At 36.4% G+C, this 20794-nt stretch overlaps 1 protein-coding gene across 1 annotated transcript in view; it reads right to left on the bottom strand.

Moving 5' to 3' along the window:
* Window positions 1-20575, bottom strand: part of LOC135273382 (collagen alpha-1(XXIV) chain-like) — a 74376-nt gene extending 53801 nt beyond the window's left edge. The window contains exons 1-3 of the mRNA XM_064372162.1: window positions 20526-20575; window positions 3695-3748; window positions 2278-2322 (exon numbers count right to left, since the gene is read on the bottom strand). The gene's annotated coding sequence lies outside the window, so the exon portion shown is untranslated. The remainder of the gene's footprint in view (window positions 1-2277; window positions 2323-3694; window positions 3749-20525) is intronic.
* Window positions 20576-20794: the final 219 nt, after the last annotated feature.

The following is a 20794-nucleotide window of genomic DNA, read 5'->3' on the forward strand; positions in this document are numbered from 1 at the left end:
TCTGCTCAAGGAGCTGCTACCCCCTGCCCCAGGGCATAGGCCGAGCGGCCACGCCGGTCAGACCAGCGGCGCTGGCGACCCGTGGGGCTCCTCCTCCTGTGAATCTCCTGGTCTGTGGGCAGTAAAAATCCGTCTGGAAATGCGGCGTCCACTCACCCTCTGCGCCTTCCCTCGGAGCTGCAATCCCGAGTTCCTCCTAATCAGCCATCTTTCAAATTACTCCGGATGCTAGATTTTTACTTTGTTCTCAAATCACTCACTTACTATAGGGCACCAAGAGAAAATCCTGACTCAGCATTTTGTAGATGTAGTTTCCTGTCATGATGTCCTCTCCATGGCCAGTGCATATTGCAGCATCTTGCTTCTTCAAGGCAAGTAGGAAATTCTACCAGAGACAATTTTGGTGTTGAAACCCTGAACAGTAGTAGGTGCTGGCGCTCTCGTTTTTTCTGCGGTCAGCCCCACAGCCGCTCTCCTCAAGCTTTATTTTTAAGAGCCAAAAACTCATCTCTGGGTGGGTCAGTGCTGCCGCCCCAGGGACAAATCAGTGCCGCTCACGTGCCACAGGGAGGTACGCAGGAGCCGCAGCCCCGCAAATCATCCCCGCCTGCCTCTCCGTCTGTCCTGGAGCCCACTCAGGGTTCTTCCTTGCGAGCCGCCGTACTACGGAGCAACCAAGCTGCGCTCCCTCCCCTGGTGCCTCCACGCCTCTCTACCTCCTTCTCTCCCTCCCCAATCATTTCTTTTTTTATTTCCACTGCTGGTAAGAGCCTTAGTGAGACATTCCTTTTATCTTTAGTGATAATCTTTCAAGCACTGTGTAGGATATTAAGATAGAGTTATACATATTTATAGTATGGAAAAACTCTCACTGGAATCTGGTATCAGCACATTTTCAATCTCTTTGAAATCAAGCAATTCAGAGTATCAGTAACAGGGTCATAACTTCTTATACTACTTAAATTGTATCATAGTGTATTGATTTTGAGAGTGTTATACTTGAGCATGTAATATTAAAACCTTATTTTAACACCTAAAAATGGAAACAATATCTTGCAGAGTTGTTTTCAGGATTAAAGATGATTCATATATTTACAGCAATATTAGGCTCCAAAATGATATTCAATTAATAGCAAAAACAATAATAATTCACATTAAGACTGAGTAGACCAGAGGTGAATATTGTTCTCTGTTTTCCAAGGAAGTAAATTTTAAATAAGATCAATTTTATTGGGCTCAAATAAAGTTTTTCTGTTACATAATTCTCCTCACAAAAAATAAAATGAAAACTCTTTTTTTTCCCAAGGGATAGTAGCAATGTATGTGCTAGTAAGGTAAAGATGTGAAATAAATAATTACAATCTTTTTCGATGTAAAAGCATTTTAAGAACCAGTACTTTTGCCGCACGTGGTGCTTCACACCTGTAATCCCAGCACTTTGGGAGGCCGAGGTGGGTGGATCACCTGAGGTCAGCAGTTCAAGACCAGCCTGGCCAACATGGTGAAACCCCATCTCTACTAAAAATATAAAAATTAATTGGGTGTGGTAGTGCACGCCTGTAATCCCAGCTACTCAGGAGGCTGAAGGAGGAGAATTGTTTGAACCTGGGAGGCAGAGGTTGCAATGAGACGAGATTGGTGCCACTGCACTCTAGCCTGGATGACAGAGCAAGACTCTGTCTCAAAAAGAAAAGAACCAGTATTTTATGATGTTGTCAAGAAAAGAAATGAGATGTATTTCTTGTGAGTCTAATGCCTCTTAAATGTAACACATACACCTTAATTATTTCATGATAAGGTAAACTTTAGTCACGCATGCCAAAAATGTTTAAATAATTCATTTCTAGAACTTGAAAACAAGTAATTCATATATCACTCATGGTATTATCTGATGAAAAAATTGACAGAAAATGCATCTTATTAGCCTTTCATAATTTTACTAACACATTTAGAAAACAGAAAATCTCAGAATATTACCAAAATGGCTAAAGTATTTACCTTCCTATTACATTTTGAGAAATTTATAAATAATTTGCAGAAATTACTAAGTCCATAGACCACTGAAATAACAAGTAATTATGTAGTAGCCATAACATCATTCAAAATGTCTTTGAGACTTCCAGTCATTAGCCTATTTTATTTTGGGGATTTTATAACTACAGTTTGTTTTCATTTTTGTTCTTCACCATAATGTAAAATGTTATGATGTTAAAAACATTTATAGAACAACTGTTTTCAAGAAAAACAATTGTGGAAAATTATTTATATGATACTTACTTTTGGCCCCAGTTCCCCAAAGGGTCCAATTGGTCCTTCTTCTCCCTTAAAAAAAAAAAAAAAACAGAACATATCATGGCCTAAAATGAGTATTAAAAATGTAAACTCAATCCCAGCACTTTGGGAGGCCGAGGCGGGTGGATCACGAGATCAAGAGATCAAGACCATCCTGGTCAACATGGTGAAACCCCGTCTCTACTAATACAAAAAAATTAGCTGGGCACGGTGGCGCGTGCCTGTAATCCCAGCTACTCAGGAGACTGAGGCAGGAGAATTGCCTGAACCCAGGAGGCGGAGATTGCGGTGAGCCGAGATCGCGCCATTGCGCTCCAGCCTGGGTATCAAGAGCGAAACTCCGTCTCAGAAAAAAAAAAAAAAAATGTAAACTCTTATTTTCTCTATTTATTCTAAAATGTGAAGCTCATTCTGAGATGTGATGAAAATAATGCTGTTATTTTCTTGTACTTTGAACTCTATCACCCCAGAACACGTTAGTTTTTTTGTGTGAACCTGGTGCATTCTTGTAAGGACCAAAAACTATATGAGTGGATAAAGACTGAAGATGAACATAGAAAAAATATATTCACAATTCTCTAAGAGAATAAAAAAGCAGTAAGTGTTTTTACTCCATTTACAGACATATTCACTAAATATACTGATTTACCTTTAAAAAAAGTTTTTTTTTTTTCTGAACAATACAAATAGATCTCACTAGAATTACATAGTATATATTATTTGTTTGGTAAACATTTTGTTCAGTTCACAATTAAATTAAAATACAATTTATTTTAATTTATTTGTGAATTGAGCAAAAATATAAAGTAGTCACAAATAGTAAATATAAATTCCAATACATATGAGTGAGATTCTGGGTTCAGATTCTTCAGACATTCCACTGGAGACCTGGAGACCACTGACATAAATCATTCAATGAATTCAGAACACTGTAAAATGATTCTAAATTCTATTCCATAACTGGAAAAATTGTTAATTTGAAGGCTGGGTGCAGTGGCTCATGCCTGTTATCCCAGAACTCTGGGATACTTAGATGGGAGGATTGCTTGAGGCCAGAATTTCAACCAGCCTGGGTCAAAAGACCATGTCTTTACAAAAAATACAAAAACACCCAGGCATGGTGGTGTACCTGTAGCCGCAGCTACTTGGGAGGCTGAGGTAGGAGGATTGCTGGAGCCCAGGAGGTCAAGGCTACAGTGAGCCAAGATTGTACCACTGCACTCTAACCTGGGCAAGTGAGCAAGATTCTGTCTAAATAAATAAATTAATTAATTAATTAAAGAAAATAAAGTGGTAATTGGATATCTGATGGTGTTTAAACAAAAACTAAAGTCCCACAATAAATAAAAAGGGAAAATTTGAACTAGAAACCTTGCTGACTAGATATTCACTTCTTCCATACCTGAGTTCCTTTGAGGCCAGGAGGTCCAGGAGGCCCTCTATTTCCAAGAAGTCCCTATAAAAGCAATATAAATGCACACAAGAGAAATTTCAGATCAACTGACATTTTGACCAATCAGCATTAATTGGAGAAGGACAATACTTTTGGAAACCATTCATTTCTCATTGAGAGGTTATCAAAATGGGTGGCAAGATAGACAAGCAGAAAACTACAGGGCATCTAAAAACATAGGATAAGCTTATTTTTAAATGGTAAGTTAATATTCAAATAATCTGCTCAGTCTTTTATTCTTCAACCTCCAGACACCTTTTCAGAAAAAGTAATTCTAAAATTAAAGCAATGGGTCCAATTGTTAAACTGATAATAGTACAATAAACATATAATAGAGTATTCACAAAGTCTGAAAGCAGATGGAGGAAACAAATAGTATTTTAATACCTATTAAGAGATCTGTGGAGTCTGGATCTCATTATATGTTAGTTGAAGAATGCATTAGTTCTTCATTACTCATTAGTTGAAAAATATTCCTTAACTTATTTCCCTTTTCGATACAAGATGATAAAAAGAAAAGGAGAATTTGCAGAAGAAAGTGAGTGTGAATTTGACTAGGAATTTCAAGACTAAGAAAGTATTTTGTTAAGCAAAATAAATATAGTTAAAAATCAATTGCTCTCTGAATGAAAATGCTTTAACTATTTTAAAAGTCCTAAATCAGAAAACACCACACGACATCTATTCAACATGGCAGCATTTTCTTCATAAGTTCTGTTCTCCTAACTATGCAAGATGCTGGCAAAGTTCTAAATCTCTTTTTAGAATTATAGTTTGAATGATTGCTTTTAGTTGTTTTATAACCATTAAGCAGTTTTATCTAATTTTTAACTGTACTTACATAATTTTTAAATAACTATACCAAAGAGCAAATCTACTCAGGTGACTTTGATCTTGTTTTGAAATGCAGCAGAGTGATAAACTACATGGGAATCTTTCCTTTGAAGAGGGAGACCCAGGCATCTCAGATCAACTTCCCCTTTTCATTTCTAAGACTATAAACCAAAACCTTTTCATATGTAATTCCTGAGATTGTAAGCTGAAACCCTTTTCATATGTAATTCCCGAGACTGTAAACTGAGACCCTTTTCATATGTTAAGCTATAAACCTAAGATTCTTCCATGTGTAACTTCTAAAGTATAAGCCTATATAAAGGCAGAACCTTCCTTTGTTAGGGGAGCTGGGTTTTGCACAGATTACCACCCAAGGCTCCTGGCCAAATAAACCCTCCTTCCTCCTGTACTCGGTGTCTGAGAGATCTGTTTCCTCTGGCTGCCCCTGCTACACCTTCATGTTACATTTAGCTCTATACTTTCTATACTTTAACACAATAAAAAAATGAACAACTCTCAGTCAGTTTAAAAGTCTGTAATATACTATTGCAAGCTTGTTACATAAACAACACCATTCAAGAAACTGTATTACTTTAGGCAATATCCTAACTTTTTAATGCAGCTTTCTGCATTAAAAGTAAGAAATGGATTAGATTACAGAAATGGACACATTGTGTCTTATGCCAGTCCAACATACATTAACACTTTTTCAGGCAAAAGCACTCTCAAGGAAAAAATTAAGGAAAAATTCTCTTAACCCTTAGTCCATGTTGTATGAGGGGAGGTGACTCCACCTCTGACTGTAACTGTGAACATGTGACAGGCTCTAAGTCAGTCAATATATCGTACACCTCCAGAACAGATGACTGGTCCAAGAATGAGTAAGGGACCCAACTCAGACTAACTGAATCACATTTCGAACTTCAGGGGCATTGCTGGGAATAGCATTAAGAATGAGGTAAAACTGAAGAGTGAGAAACCATCCAGGCGACAGCCTGAGAATGAAATCAATAAATTAACAAATGGAGAAAGTTGGGAGTGACTGGGCTCTTCTGATATTGTTTAGGGTCCTGAATTCAGTTGTAATTGAATCCCCTAACTTTTCACATATTTATTTAAGCCTGTTTAAGCCGGGTTTCCACCACTTACAACTGAAATAATCCCGATTGATACAATGATTTCAAACTGCCTCCAATATCTGAAACTGCTCTTTTAGAATTCAAAGTGAAAGATTTTAAGTGTCTACACTGACTGGAAGTACAGGATTTGAATGTTGTGATATTTGAATTCTACCACCTGTCAGCTAGTGTTTAATCACTTAATTCATCTGTTTGTTCATTTTTCATCTGACGTTTTATTACTTTCTACTATGTATAAGGCTCAATTAACAGCACAATATTAAGCCCTAAATATGCAATTATAAGTAAGACAGAGTCCTTGTTTCCAATGAATTCATAATTTATTATGGGAGATGATCCTTTAAAATAAAAATTATTACATTAAGAGCTGTAATAGAAGTAGAGGTATATGCAAAGCATAAATAAGAATTTAGAAAAAGGAGCAAAATCCTTTCTGGGAGGATTAGAATATTTTTAACATGTGAAAATATTTTTTTATTGAGTTATGATAGGCTAATACAAATTTGTAGATAAAAATAAGCATACAACAAAAAATTATAAACGACTCCTGGGGCTCAAAAGGCTCTAAGAACATATAATATTAAGATTAGAGTGTGCATGTGAGAAATAGGCTCAGCTCCATATCCAGAGTATATCCCGCAGAGGGCTGATTGGTTAAAGAGAATGAGGTCCCCCTAACTCTCTCACTGAAGCTATTTACTCAGGCGATGGAACCACTTATCCAGAACCAGAAATAATCCTTTCAGTGAAACAGGCAAACCTAGGTTACATTTTCTCTCTTCTTTCAAAACCAAATTATAATCTTAAGGGAAAAATAAAAGCTGAGTTAAGAGAAAAAAAATCTAGTTATATGCCATTTACAAGAAACACACCTAAAACATAAAATATGTAAGGCATTTCCCAGCCCAAAAGAGGTGATATAATTACATTATCATTACATCTAGTAGACTTTAAAGTAAACTACATTATTTAAATGTGCAACTAATGATTAAAGGCTATAGTCATCAAGAGGAGATAAAAACCATCAATTTTTATGCATCTAATAACATAAACTCCAAGTATAAAAAGTGAAAATGGATGAATATGAAAATAGAGATGGGAAAATCCACTATTAGAAAGGGAAATTTTTGAGATATTTTTCTCCATAAGTCAAGCAGATGAAGACCACAAGAATAGAGAAAACTTAAACACTTATATTAAAAAACTTGATCTAACAGTCATCTATAGAATACTGAATCCCCAAATGGGAATTTACATAGTCTCTGGGTGCACCTGGAGCATTTGTGCAAACCAACCACAAGAAAGGCCATAAGTGTTTATCAGCAGTAGTATCCATTAAAAAATTATAGTATAGCTATATACTGGGTTATACTATAAACCTATAATTATATGTATCAACCTGGATTAAGATGAAAAGACAAAACTGAATGGAAGAAGAAGGTCACTAAATAATATGTATAGTAGAATTCCATTTACATGAATTTCCAAAACACGCAAAAAACCAGATATTATAGGAATATACATAGATGATAAAAGAATGGCAAAAACAAGAGAATGGTTACCTCTAAATACAGGGAGAAAGGAGGTAGACACAATTAGAGAGGGATACACAAGGGGCTTCCAATGTTCTATTTAATATCCTTAATATGGTTTTTTTAATCATCACTGTTTAAGCTGTGCACATGTTTCATATTTATCATATGTTAAACACAAATTTTAAAAAAGTTAAAATGTGCAGAACTGGAAATTGAATGTGGATTTGAATTCCAGTTCTGCAGTTTACTAGAGATGTAAGCTATTTCTTAATCTCTAGAATCACATTACCATCAGCATCACAAGTTTGCTGTGGGAATAAATAAAATGATACCTAGAATGTAACAGGGACTTAATAAATACCAGTTTCCTTTCTCCATTTATATAAGACATTAATTAGTAGACATTTCTCAAAGGGAGACATACAAATGGCCAATAAATAAATGAAAAGATGTTAAACATCACTAGTTATCAGGGAAATGCAAATCAAAGCCAAAATGAGATATCATCTTATCCCAGTTAGAAAGATCATTATTAAAAAGACAGAAAATAACAAATGCTGGTGAGGATGCAGAGAAAGGGTGATGCTTGTATTTACTGGTGGGAATGTAAATCAATATAGCTAATATGAAAAAAGTATGGAGTTTCCTCAAGAAAGTAAAAATAGAACTACCATATAATTTAGCAATCCCACTGCTGAGTATATATCCAAAAGAAAAAAAATCCGTATATCAAAGAGATAATCTGCGTTCTTATGTTTATTGAAGCACTACTCACAATAGCTAAGATACAGAATCAACCTAAGTATCCACCAACAGATGACTGGGTAAAGAAAATGTTGTGTATTATACACAATGTAATATTATTCCACCATAAGAAGGATGAAATTCTATATTTGCCACAACAGGGATAGAATGGGAGGATATTATATTAAGTGAAATAAGCCAGATGCAGAAAGACAAATGTTGCATGTTCCAACTCATATGTGGAAGCTAGAAAACCATCCATCTCATGGAAGTAGAGGATAAATTGAATGGTGGTTAGCAGAGACTGGGAATGGTAGTAGGGAAGGGGCTTCCACTTGGACAGACAGAAGAGCGTGTGGAGACTCACACAATGGACTTTTGCTCCAAGAACCACTACAGCAAAGTACCAGGAAAACTTAAAGATTTCATAGATCCTTTGAAAGAAATGGCATGATGTGGCAAATTCTGTAAGACAGGCAAAAAACCGTGAGTTCCCAAAGTGTGTAGGGGGGAACACCTGCCTCCAGACACATATCTTCACTGGAGACCCTGAAAATCCAGATTACAGGAGAAGGATTTAACTTTACCTAGAACTAAAACTGATTTAGCATGAAATATAAAAGTAGAAGTAGCAGCAGGACGAGTGTTGTAGGCACTCCCATTCTCCAGCTCAAGCCAAGGGAAGCCATCTCTGACTATATCTCACTAGGTCCCCCAGGGAAGGCAGCCAGCAGAATCTGGGAGGAGTCACAGGTTGAAAAAAGATTCCAGCCGAACTTTGTAATAATTTTGACTGCCTGCAAACTCTCTTGAGCAGAATCTGAGGGTGAACGGGAACTGCTGCAGAGAATAGTGCAAGAGCCATGGCCAAGAGTGTAGGAAGTCAGGGAGGGGCGAGGCCTGAATTCCTTGCTTGCTTTCTCAGCAGGGAAGCTTACAGCCTGGGGCAAGGTCTGAATGCTGAGCACAGGGTACCAGGAGACAAACTCAGTGGTGTTAGTGGGACACATTGTCAGGAGCAAAACCGGCCTCCTTAACTGCACGGGAGCTGGGTAAGGCCTAATGCTACCGGCTTTCTCTTACTTCCCTGATGACAGAGGTTATTATGGAACAAAATACCCTATGGAACATAACCCCAATGCCCCAAGAACTAACCCCCTCAATGGGTGGGGCAAGCCCTGCCCAAGGACAGTCTGACCACCCTAACCTGCTCCCACCTAATGGTACTTCTCTACCCACCCTAGTAGCCAAACACAGAAGACATAAACTCTTAGGAGCTTTATGGCCTTGCCCATCACCTGAGAAATCCAAATACTTATTCTGGCCAACTTAGGGCAAGCTTATATCCCCTTCTACTACCGCAGCTGGTGCTCTCTTGAAAGCTCTACCTCCTGGCTGGAGGCCAACCAACTCAGGATATTATGGCAACTCATGACAAAATAATCCTACTTCAAGGAAGAAGAAAACAACAGCTAATTCCATTGACTGCAACAGTTTGGCTAACCAGAGGTCCTGAGTCTGTCCATATGACAACTTCACTGCTAGCGTAACCAGCATTTGAGAAAGCCAGCATGCTAAACATATCTACAAACAAGGACTCTCGCAATCTACTTCACTCCCTGCCACCTCCACCAGAGCAGGTGCTGGTATCGACAGCTGGAAGACCTGAAGATGGATCAAATTACAGGACACTTTGCAGACAATCTCCAGCACCAGGCTGAAGCCTGGTAGCCCTGCTGGGTGGTCAAACCCAGAAGAGCAATAACAAGTACTGCAGTCCAGCTCTCAGGAAGCCCCATTCCTAGAAGAAATGGGAGAGCACCACATCAAGGGATCACCCTGTAGGACAAAATAATCTGAACAGCAGCCCTTGAGTTCCAGATCTTTCCACTGAAACAGGCTATCCAAATGAGAAGGAACCAGAAAAGTAATTTTGGTAATATGACAAAACAAGTTTCTATTACACCTCCAAAGACCACATTAGCTCCCCAGCAATAGATCAAAACCAAGAAGAAATCTCTGAATTGCCAGATAAAGAATTCAGAAGGTTGATTATTAAGCTACTCAAGGGGATATCAGAGAAAGGTGAAAACCAACTTAAAGAAATTTAAAAAAACAAACAATATAGGCTATAGATGAAAAATTCTCCAGAGAAATGGATATCATAAAAATACAATCACAACCTCTGGAAATGAAAGACAAACTCAGAAATACACAATGCACTGGAAAGTGTCAAGAGTAGACTAGGGCAGGTAGAATAAAGAATTTCAGAGCCCAGGGCTTCCTAGTTAACTCAATCAGACAAAGACAAAGATAAAAGCACAGAACAACACAAAAGAACAAAGCCTTCACAAAATTTGAGATGATGTTAAATGGCCAAACCTAAGAATAATTGGTGTTCTGAAGGAAGAAGAGAAATCTAAAACTTCGGAAAACTTATCTGAGGGAATAATCGAGGAAAACCTCCCTGGTCTTGCTAGAGATATAGACATCCAAATATAAGAAGATCAAGGAACACCTGGGAAATTGATCACAAAAAGATCATCACCTAGGCACATAGTCATCAGGTTATCTAATGTCAAGATGAAGGAAAGAATCATAAGAGCTGTGAGGCAAAAGCATCAGGTAGCTAAAAAGGAAAACATATCAGATTTACAGCAGATTTCTCAGCAGAAATCCTACAAGCCAGAAGGGATTGGGGTCCTATCTTTAGCCTCTGCAAACGAAATAATGACCAATCAAGAACTCTGTATCTAGCAAAATTAAGCTTCATAAATGAAGGAGAGATAAAGTAGTTTTCAGACAAACATGCGAAGAGTATTTGCTACTACCAAGTCAGCACTACAAGAACTGCTAAAATGAGTTCTAAATCTTGAAACAAACCTTAAAATACACCAAAATAGAACCTCCTTAAAGCATAAATCTCACAGGACCTATAAAAGACTAACACAATAATAATAATAAAAAAAAACAAGGTATTCAGGCAACAGCTAGCACAATGAATAAAATGGTACCTCACATCTCAATACTAACCTTGAATGTAAATAGCCTAAATGTTCCACTTAAGGTAGAATGAAAAACAAAATCCATCTACTAAGTATCTGCTGACTTCAAGAGACTTTCCTAACACATAAGAACTCAAATAAACTTAAGGTAAAGGGGTGGAAGAAGGTATTTCATGCAAATGGAAACCAAAAGTGAGCAGGAGTAGCTATTCTTATATCAGACAAAACAGCCTTTAAGTCAACAACAGTTTAAAAAAAGACAAAGAGGGACATTATATAATGATAAAAGGATCAGTCCAACAGAGAAATGTTACAATCCTAAATACATATGCATCTAACACTGGAGCTCCTAAAGTTATATAACCATTACTAGACCTAAGAAATGCGATAGATAGTGACACAATAATAGTGGGGGATGTCAATACTCCACTGACAGCACTAGGCAAGTCATCAAAACAGAAAGTCAACAAAGAAACAATGAACTGAATCTATACTCTAGAACAAATGAACTTAGAAGATGTTTACAGAACATTCTACCGCACAACTGCCAAATATACATTCTTTATACCAGCTACAGAACATTCTCCAAGATAGATCATACGAGAAGTCACAAAGTAAGTCTCAATAAATTTAAGAAAAAAGAAATTATATCAAGTACCCTCTCAGACTACAGTGGAATAAAATTGGAAATTACCTCCAAAAGGAACCCTCAAAACCATGTAAATACATGAAAATTGATTCATCTGCTCCTGAATGATCTCTGAGTTAACAATGAAACCAACATGGAAATTAAAAATGTATTTGAACTGAATGATAATAGTGACACAACCTATGAAAATCTCTGGGATACACCAAAAGCAGTAGCAAGAGGAAAGCTCACAGCATTAAATGCCTACATCAAAAAGTCTGAAAGAGCACAAATAGACGATTTAAGATCACACCTCAAGGAAGTAGAGAAACAAGAACAAACCAAACCCAAACCCAGCAGAATAAAAGAAATAATAAATATCAGCGCAGAACTAAATTAAATCGAAACAAAAAAATACAAAAGATAAATTAAACAAAAAGCTGGTTCTTTGAAAGATAAAATTGATAGGTGATTAGTGAGATTAACAAAAAAAAGAAGAGAAGATTCAAACAAGGTCAATTAGAAATGAAATGGGAGATATTACAACTGATAACACAGAAATACAAAAGATCATTCAAGGCTACTGAGGGACTATCTTAACTTCTCTTCTGGGGTCCACAAGTGGTGTGGTTTCAAAGGTAAGAACTTCCCAGCACCATACTTCTATCCACCCCCCTCCATCTGGGAGCCTAGAGTTCTTTGTCTAACTTTCCTGCCAATGTAGATAGCCCAGGTAAGCTTCCTTTGTTTAAAAAGACCACCAAAAGCCTTGGAAGGAGGAGCTCTATTGCAAGCCAGGCAACCAATCTAGCATCAGAGTCAAAGATCAATCACTCCAGAGGAAGTTTGGAAAAGCTCCTCTCACTGGAAGAGAACTTGAATGGGGTGGGAGTAACTCCTGGGTTAAATTCCCCCTACTCCCTTACCTATACGGATTTCCCTCTCTGCGATCCCCTCCTACAACAGCGTGGGAGCTCGCACTCTCTCTCTCCCTATTTCTCTTTCTCTCTCTCTGCCTAATAAATTGCTTTTCTGCAAAGCTCTTTGGGTCCAATATTTACTTGAATGAGCTCACCACGCCATGAGGGCCCTCTCCCATTCTTGGGTGAGTGAGGCCCAAGGATCTGGGAAATCACATCCGATCGGGAAACAGTGAGCATGTTTAGGATCTCTGCAGCCCTGCTCCCGTCCCCTGGTTACACTACTATGAACGCCTTTATGCACGCAAACTAGAAAACCTAGAGGAGATGCATAAATTCCTGGAAATATACAACCCTCCTAGATTAAACCAGGAAGAAAAGGAAACTCTGAACAGACCAATAAAAAACAGAGAGATAGAAATGGTAATTTAAAAACTGCCAGTAAAAAAAGGCCAGGACCAGAGAGATTCACAGACATTCAAAGAAGAATTGGTATCAATCCTATTGACAGTATTCCAAAAGACAGAGAAAGAGGGAATCCTCCCTAAATCATTCTATGAAGCCAGTGTCATCTTAATACCAAAACCAAGAAAGGTCGTAACAAAGAAGGAAAATTATAGAACAATATCCCTGAAGAACACAGATGCAAAAATCCTCAACAAAATACTAGCTAACCACATCTAACAGCTTATCAAAAAGATAATACACAATGATCAAGTGGGTTTCATAATAGGGATGCAGGGATGGTTTAACATATGCAAGTCAATAAATGTGATACAGTGCATAAACAGAATTAAAACAAAAATCATATAATCATTTCAATAGTTGCAAAAAAGCATTTGACAAAATTCAGCATCCTTTTAGGATTAAAACCCTCAGCAAAATTGGCATAGAAGGAACATACCTCAAGATAATAAAATCTATGACAAACCCACAGCCAACATTATGTTGAATGGGGAAAAGTTAAAAGCGTTCCCGCTGAGAACTGGAACAAGACAAGGATGCTGACTTTTGCCACTGCTATTCAACATTGTACTGGAAGTCCTAGCCAGAGCAATCAGACAAGAGAAAGAAATAAAGGGCATCCAAATCGGTAAAGTGGAAGTCAAACCATTGCTGTTTGCTGATGATATGATCATATGCCTATAAAATCCTAAAGATTCATCCCAAATACTCCTAGCTCTGATAATGAATTCAGCAGTTTCAGGATACAAAATAAACACAGACAAATCAGTAGCATTGCTATACACCAATAACGACCAAGATGAGAATCAAAATCAGGAACTCAACCCCTTTTACAATAGCTGAAAAAAAAAAAAAAAAAAATACTTAGGGATATCCCTAACCAAGAAGGTAAAAGATCTCTACAAAGAAAACCACGAAACACTGCTGAAAGAAATCACAGATGACATAAACAAATGGAAACATATCCTATGCTCATAAATGGGCAAAATCAATACTGTGAAAATTACCACTGCCAAAAGCAATCTACAAATTCATGCAATTCCCATTAAAATATCATTATCATTCTTCACATAACTAGAAAACACAATACTAAAATTCATATGTAACCAAAAAAGACCCTGCATAGCGAAAGCAAGACTAAGCAAAAAGAATAAATCTGGACCATCACATTACCTGACTTCAAACTATACTACAGGGTTATAGTTACCAAAACAACATGGTACTGGTATAAAAAAATAGGCAAGTAGACGAATGGACCAGAAAAAAGAACCCAGAAATAAAGCCAAATATTCACAGCCAACTGATCTTCAACAAGGCAAACAAAAACATAAAGTGGGGAAAGAAAGGACATCCTATATAACAAATGATACTGGGATAACTGCAAGCCACATGTGGAAGAATAAAGCTGGATCCTCATTTCTCACCTTCCACAAAAAATCACCTCAATAGGAATTAAACACGCAAATCTAAGATCTGAAACTATAATATTATACAAGACAACACTGGGAAAAAAATTTTCTAGACATTGGCTTAGGCAAGGAAATCATGAACAAGAACCCGAAAGCAAATGCAACAAAAAGAAAAATAAACAGATGAGACTTAATTAAACTAAAAAGCTTCTGCACAGCTAGAGAAACAAGCAACAGAGTGAAAAGTTTAACCTATGTAATGGGAAACAATAACTGCAAATCATGAATCTGAAATGGGGTTAATATTAAAAATTTATAAAGCACTCATAACTCAAATAGCAAAAACAAAATTACTGGGCTAAAAATTGGAGAAAAGACTTTGGAATATTCATCAAAGCAACTGAAAACAGTATCTTACAGGAGTGCAAAAATCCTGCTTACATCAACATAAACAGGCTAAAAACGATATTTATATCCTGTTGATATAAACAGGGTATTTGTATTCCTGTGCTTTATTCACAATAGCCAAGAGGTGTCAACAACCCAAATATTCACTGACAGATGAATAAGTAAAGAAAATCTGGTAATATATGAACAATGGAATATTATTCAGCCATAAAAAGAAGGAAATCCTGTCATATGTTACAAGATGGATGAACCTTGATGACATTATGTGAAATAAGTCAAATAAACCAGCCACAAAAGAAAAACTGCATAAGTCCAACTATATGTGGTATGTAAAGTAGCTAAACTCATAGAAGCACAAAGTAGGATGCTAATTGCCAAGGGCTCTGGGGAGGAGGCCAGTGGGAAGCTGCTGGTCAATGAGTATGGAATTTCAGTCATGGAAAATGAAAAATTTCCACTGATCTGTTGTACAACAATGTGCATACATTTGAAGTTTTACGATGAACAAATGAGTAAAACAAATTTACTAAGAGGGTATATTTCATGTTATATACTTGTTCTTATTTAAACTCCTTAATTTTCTATTTAACATCTGTAATAATCTGCTTCCTACCCCCCTCTCCCTTTTTTTTAAGTTAGGTAGGTTTACTTCTGCTCTCCATTCCAGTGTTCATTTTGTACCACTTGCACAGAATCTCTCATCCCTTGGCTCTACTTGGCCAAATCCAACCAATCTGACTAAAATCCTATTTTCTCTATTTTCTCAGAAAAATGACCATACAGATTATTCTCTCCTCTGAACTCCTTCCTACTCACTTATCCTATGTTGCCTGGTTATTGTGCTTTATACCTTTTCACTTATGGAGGGCTCATGTTTCAAGAGAATTACAAGTTTCTAACAAACAGAAGACCATGTTTTAATCTTGTTTTTGAGTCACTGCTTAAACACAGTACCCTGCCCCTTGTACAAACTCAATAAACATTTCTTAGCTGACTAAATGCTATCTGGAGAATAAATGTCTTATATAAGAAACCTGTGTGTACGATCTTGGTATATTATATAGAATATAAATCTTCAGGACTAGGTCAAAGTAATCTTAGTAAACTGTGTAGAGTTACACATCTTCCTCTTACCAAGTTAGCTTACCTATATACAGATAAATACATGACATATGATATTAATTCAGTGCAGAACTATTTCCATATATAATGTAACATAATCCCACAAATAGTTAGCTTTCTCTAAAAACTTACCAGGTCTGCTATGAAAGAGCCAATAACAGCCTCTTTTAGCATCCCTATTTCCATACCCAAAGTAAAAACACAAACCTTTATAGCAACAAATAAATTATTCCTCTGTTTACTGGAGAATAGAGAATATTTATTTGTTACTCTTACCTTCCGCAGCAAGCAGCGAAGGATCTGGTTTTGCTAATGTTATGGGATTCTTGAAAGCAGATTCCCAAATTGTGTAGCTCTCAAAAAGGCTTAGTGATGTATGTTTTATATCTTAATACAAATATACATACACATACAACTCCATAATCAGTAGAACTATAATGAACACAAGTTTCAAATCCTACTTTGAGGTTTTTAGTGAACTGGCAGAAAATGAACAGAAAATAAAAGCTTCCTTTATAGCTGTGCCAAATTGCTCTGGAAAGAACCCAACTTGTTTGCAAATAGGGTAACCATCTATTTCAAATACAGTGCACATGATTTTGTCGATGACCACATTGTATAGCCTCAACATAGCTTTAGCAACTTTTATCATTCTCATTTTCCAAACCAGACATGTATATAAAAATAAAAGAAGTTTCAAGATGCTTGCTTCTATGATACAGTACACCCAGCTAAAGAAACACATCATGTTAACAGGGTATGTTTGGCTGCTTTTCCCCTCTGTTTCTAGAAACATTTCAAGAAGAATGAGAAGGATCAAGAAGAGAGACAAAAACAGATCCTTCTGAATCTACAAAACAGAAAATTACATTATTTTCTTGTTCTTTTGATAAAATCATTCTTTTAAAATTCAGTGATGTGTATAACATCAATTAGTCTCACGTTGTTGGTACTAACGACTCTCTGAACTCATGTTTATTGAATAAACTTAGATAATGGTTGAATTTCCAGTGGGTGGTAATTACTACCATTGGTGTTCATTAAAATGTCTAGCTTTCAAGTCTTTTGCCCCACTTTTGACATTCTAATTTCAAAACTAAAAGAAGTAGCGAGAAGAAAGTTCTAAAGATCACTGTCATAAAAGAGAATACTAAATAGGTCAGTTAGCTTTCTTCAGTTCTCTGACACTTAAACTTCAAGAGAAACAAAATTTCCAAACTGAAGAGAATTTTGAAAGTTCTCTGGCTCTTCACCTAGTATGATATGCACACTTGAAAACATTAAGTTCTCTTATTGAACCTATTTCCCAATTTCCCAGGAAAGAATCTATTGCTCAGTTATCTAGGCTCTCAGAGCACTTCACCAACTCTTTTATATAGAACTTCGTATATTTTGTAATTATTATTATTTTTTAATCTCTTTCACTAAATTGTAACCTCATCTGGGGGAGGAATAAGTTTAGAAATCTTTATAATCCCACATTTATTACTTGCCCTAACACAGAAGAAATTCGATAAAAGTTGAATAAATAAGTTATTGAATGAATGTATAAATAAATGTATTTATACATGTATAAAGTTCAAGTTCCTATGTGTGCACCAGGTGAAGGGCTAAAGTAGGCAGGAAAAATCCTCAACTCCATTCTCTACACTATTTGTCTCTCTCAACTTCCCTCACGCTTCTATTTCTGCTTTGAAACTTGGTTTACTATTAACTATTAATTATTTCTACCTCTAGATGTCAAACTGGTACCTCAAACTAAATGTAACCAGAATCAAATTTCTTATTGTCTCCATCTTCCAAAACTGCTCCTCTTCTGGAGTTGCCTATTTAAGTTCAATGACATCAGTAACTCAAGTCAAAGGCTGCTTTATCTTTGACTGCTCTTTATTCCATCCCTTCTGCTAATCAGTTACCAAGTTGTTTTGTTTCTACTTCCAAAACTAAAGTCATTCAATTGGTCATCCACTGAACCACTATTCATTGAGTTATTTATATGTGCCATTCATATTATTCTAGTTATTCTGATATATAAAAAATCAATTAATCTTTTCTCTCAAAAAGGTTACAGTCTAATAGATAAGCACATCAGAAGTTATAATACATAAACATAAGTGCTTGATAGATTTTTTCTCCAGAATTATAGAAAAATATTCCAATTAGATTTGAGAGGAACAGAACAAGTTTCCTGGACAATGTTACCTGTGATGTGTAGGTATTAACTAGATGAAGAAGGACACAGGAACATATATATCTAGATAAAAAGAATGGCATGTAAGAAGCTGTGAGATCTGATTAAGTATGGCATGGTTTGGCACTCTAAATAGTCTGGCTGAAGTGATACTTTTGGAAGAGTGATGGTGGATATGACTGTATAACTATAGAATTATAGAGGCAGAGTTTGGTCATAAAGGACGCTGTATAAAAAGTAAAGTATCAGCCTTAACATGGAAGCTGTGGAGGTCACTGAAGGATTTAAGCAAAAGAGTGACATCATGAGATCTCTACTTTAAAAGATCATTCCATTTGCAGCTTGAAGGCAGATAGGAAGAAATGCCAGATTGAAGGCGGGAAGAACAACTGTTGGAGGATTATTACACTATCCTGGTGAAAAATAAAGGGGGTCTATACTACAAGATTGGCAGCGAGAATGATTTTAAGGGCAAAGGGGAAAATTGTATCAAAGGAGAGATTGGAATAAAGGTGATAATTGATGGCATAAGGTCATTGAGGAGTCAGGAGAGGATCTGATGCAAAATATATGTGGAACTTGAAGAGGTGAGGGAATACTTTTATGGAGACAGAAAGGAAGGTGGAAAGATCCCTGCATATAGGTATAAGTTTGCAGGTAGTGGGTAGGGTTGCCCGATAAACTACAGGCTGCTCAGTTATATTTGAAATTCAGATCAACAACAAATAATTTCTAGTATAAGTATTTTCCAAATATCGTACCTCCATCTTTTCATTAGTTTCTTTTTCCTAAATGCCATACATCCCACTTGTCTGCTTCATAAATGCCTACTCATTCATGTCAGCTCAAGTGCTATCTTCCCTACAAAACATAATTTGACTTCCCTGATCCTGGTGTTCTCACAGTATTGCTAATTATATATTATTCATTGTGATTATTACCAAGGTTTTCTTGAATATCTTTCTCTAGATTTTAAGTTTCTTGAAAGCAGGGATCAGGACTCTTTTCTTGAAAGTAGGAATCTTTGTACCCTTACATTCTAGCATGATGGCTGCCATGAGAGGTAGCCAATATCTGCTGAATGAATGTCCTGTTTCAAATATCCATATTATTTATTGCCTAGTTTCCTGTCTTCAGTTTCTCCCCTCTTTAAACCATCCTCTAAACTGACATAAGAGGTAGCTTTTTAAAATGCAACCATCGAAGATACTTTACTGCTCAAATATCTGTGATTATTTCATAATGCCCATGGATAAAGTAGAAACTCTTCAGCATGGTACTGAATGCTCTACATAGTTCAATATCAAAGCTAAGGGTGTAAGAGCTCAGACTTTTAAATCATATATGGGTTAGAATTCTGGTTATATAACTTAAAGTTATGTGACTTTGAGTGAATAACTTAACCATCCGTAAAACAGGAATAACTACCTCATAATGCTGTTTTGAAAATTAAATGACATGACTACAAACGAGATAATGTCTGTAAAGCATTTATTAGAGTACTGCGCTACTAACAAACATAGCTATCATCAAGATTCTTTCCAGCTTCATCTTCTATCATTTCATCTCTTTCTTCTCCCATTGATACCTCCATAGCAGTTGCATTTCATAACTTGCCAATTTTCCCAACTTCAGGCTATTCCATCCTTACATGTGAATTCATAATGCTTTATTTGCTTACAATGCCCATTCCATATCAGCCTGAATGGCAAATCTTGGTATTTAAAGTTTTGCTAGGGATATTTCCTAGTGTACATTCCAAACACTAAGTCTGTATATATACCATAGTGTTAAATAAAACCTGTGTGGGGAAAAGGCCAAGAATGTTGCTTTAAAATGGTTAGATTAAGAGCATTTCTAAAATAATAAATTAGTATGTGAGTCATCATGATGAGTTTCAAAAATGGTAATAAGCTAATAATCGTGGTTTCACTTGCAGGTTAAAAATGCTTAGGTTTCTTCAGGTATGTTGTGCTATGTAGAGATTCACGGACACCACAGGCTTTCTTTTATTTTAATCAATGGATCTCTTATGTCCCTAAAGGATTTTAGTGGTCAGGAAATTCTCATCCATTTATTTATTTTTCTGCCATTTATATGCTATGGCTTTTAGAGTCCCCCACCCCACCATCTCTTCGAGAAAAATTCTTCTGAGTGATTTTGCAAATATTGTCACCCTTAGTTTCAGTTCACACCTAACTAGAAAAATCATTTGCAACTATCTGAAACCTCAAGTTTATTAAATGTACCTGAGACAGCTTTAAAATATCCAGAAATGCTCTGATATTCCTGAAATATTTTTCCCATTTATTGAGAATCAGGATCTCTAGATAACCATAATTATTTGGTCTCTCTCTCTTATTACTATTATTATTTTTACCTTTGGTCCTTCAGGGCCGTTTTGTCCAGGAATCCCAATATCTCCTGGAAAACCCTAGAGAATATAAAAATGTAGAGAGTTCAGAACAAGGATCATTCCTGGAAGTCAGAAAGGAGGGGAAATAAGCTTAGTCACAGAAGACTACTTCATACTTGAGCTTCTGTTTCAAGGAAAGTGAGTAAGTGGTGCTGGAGCCCTGCCCCTCTGCAGTGTGTGGTTTTGTCCTGATACATTTTAAGATTGAGGTGTAACTTACATGTAATAAATGC

This window comes from Aotus nancymaae, unplaced genomic scaffold (assembly GCF_030222135.1).
Source record: "Aotus nancymaae isolate 86718 unplaced genomic scaffold, 86718_ANA_hifiasm-v0.15.2.pri h1tg000007l, whole genome shotgun sequence".
NCBI classification, from domain to species: Eukaryota; Metazoa; Chordata; class Mammalia; order Primates; family Aotidae; genus Aotus; species Aotus nancymaae.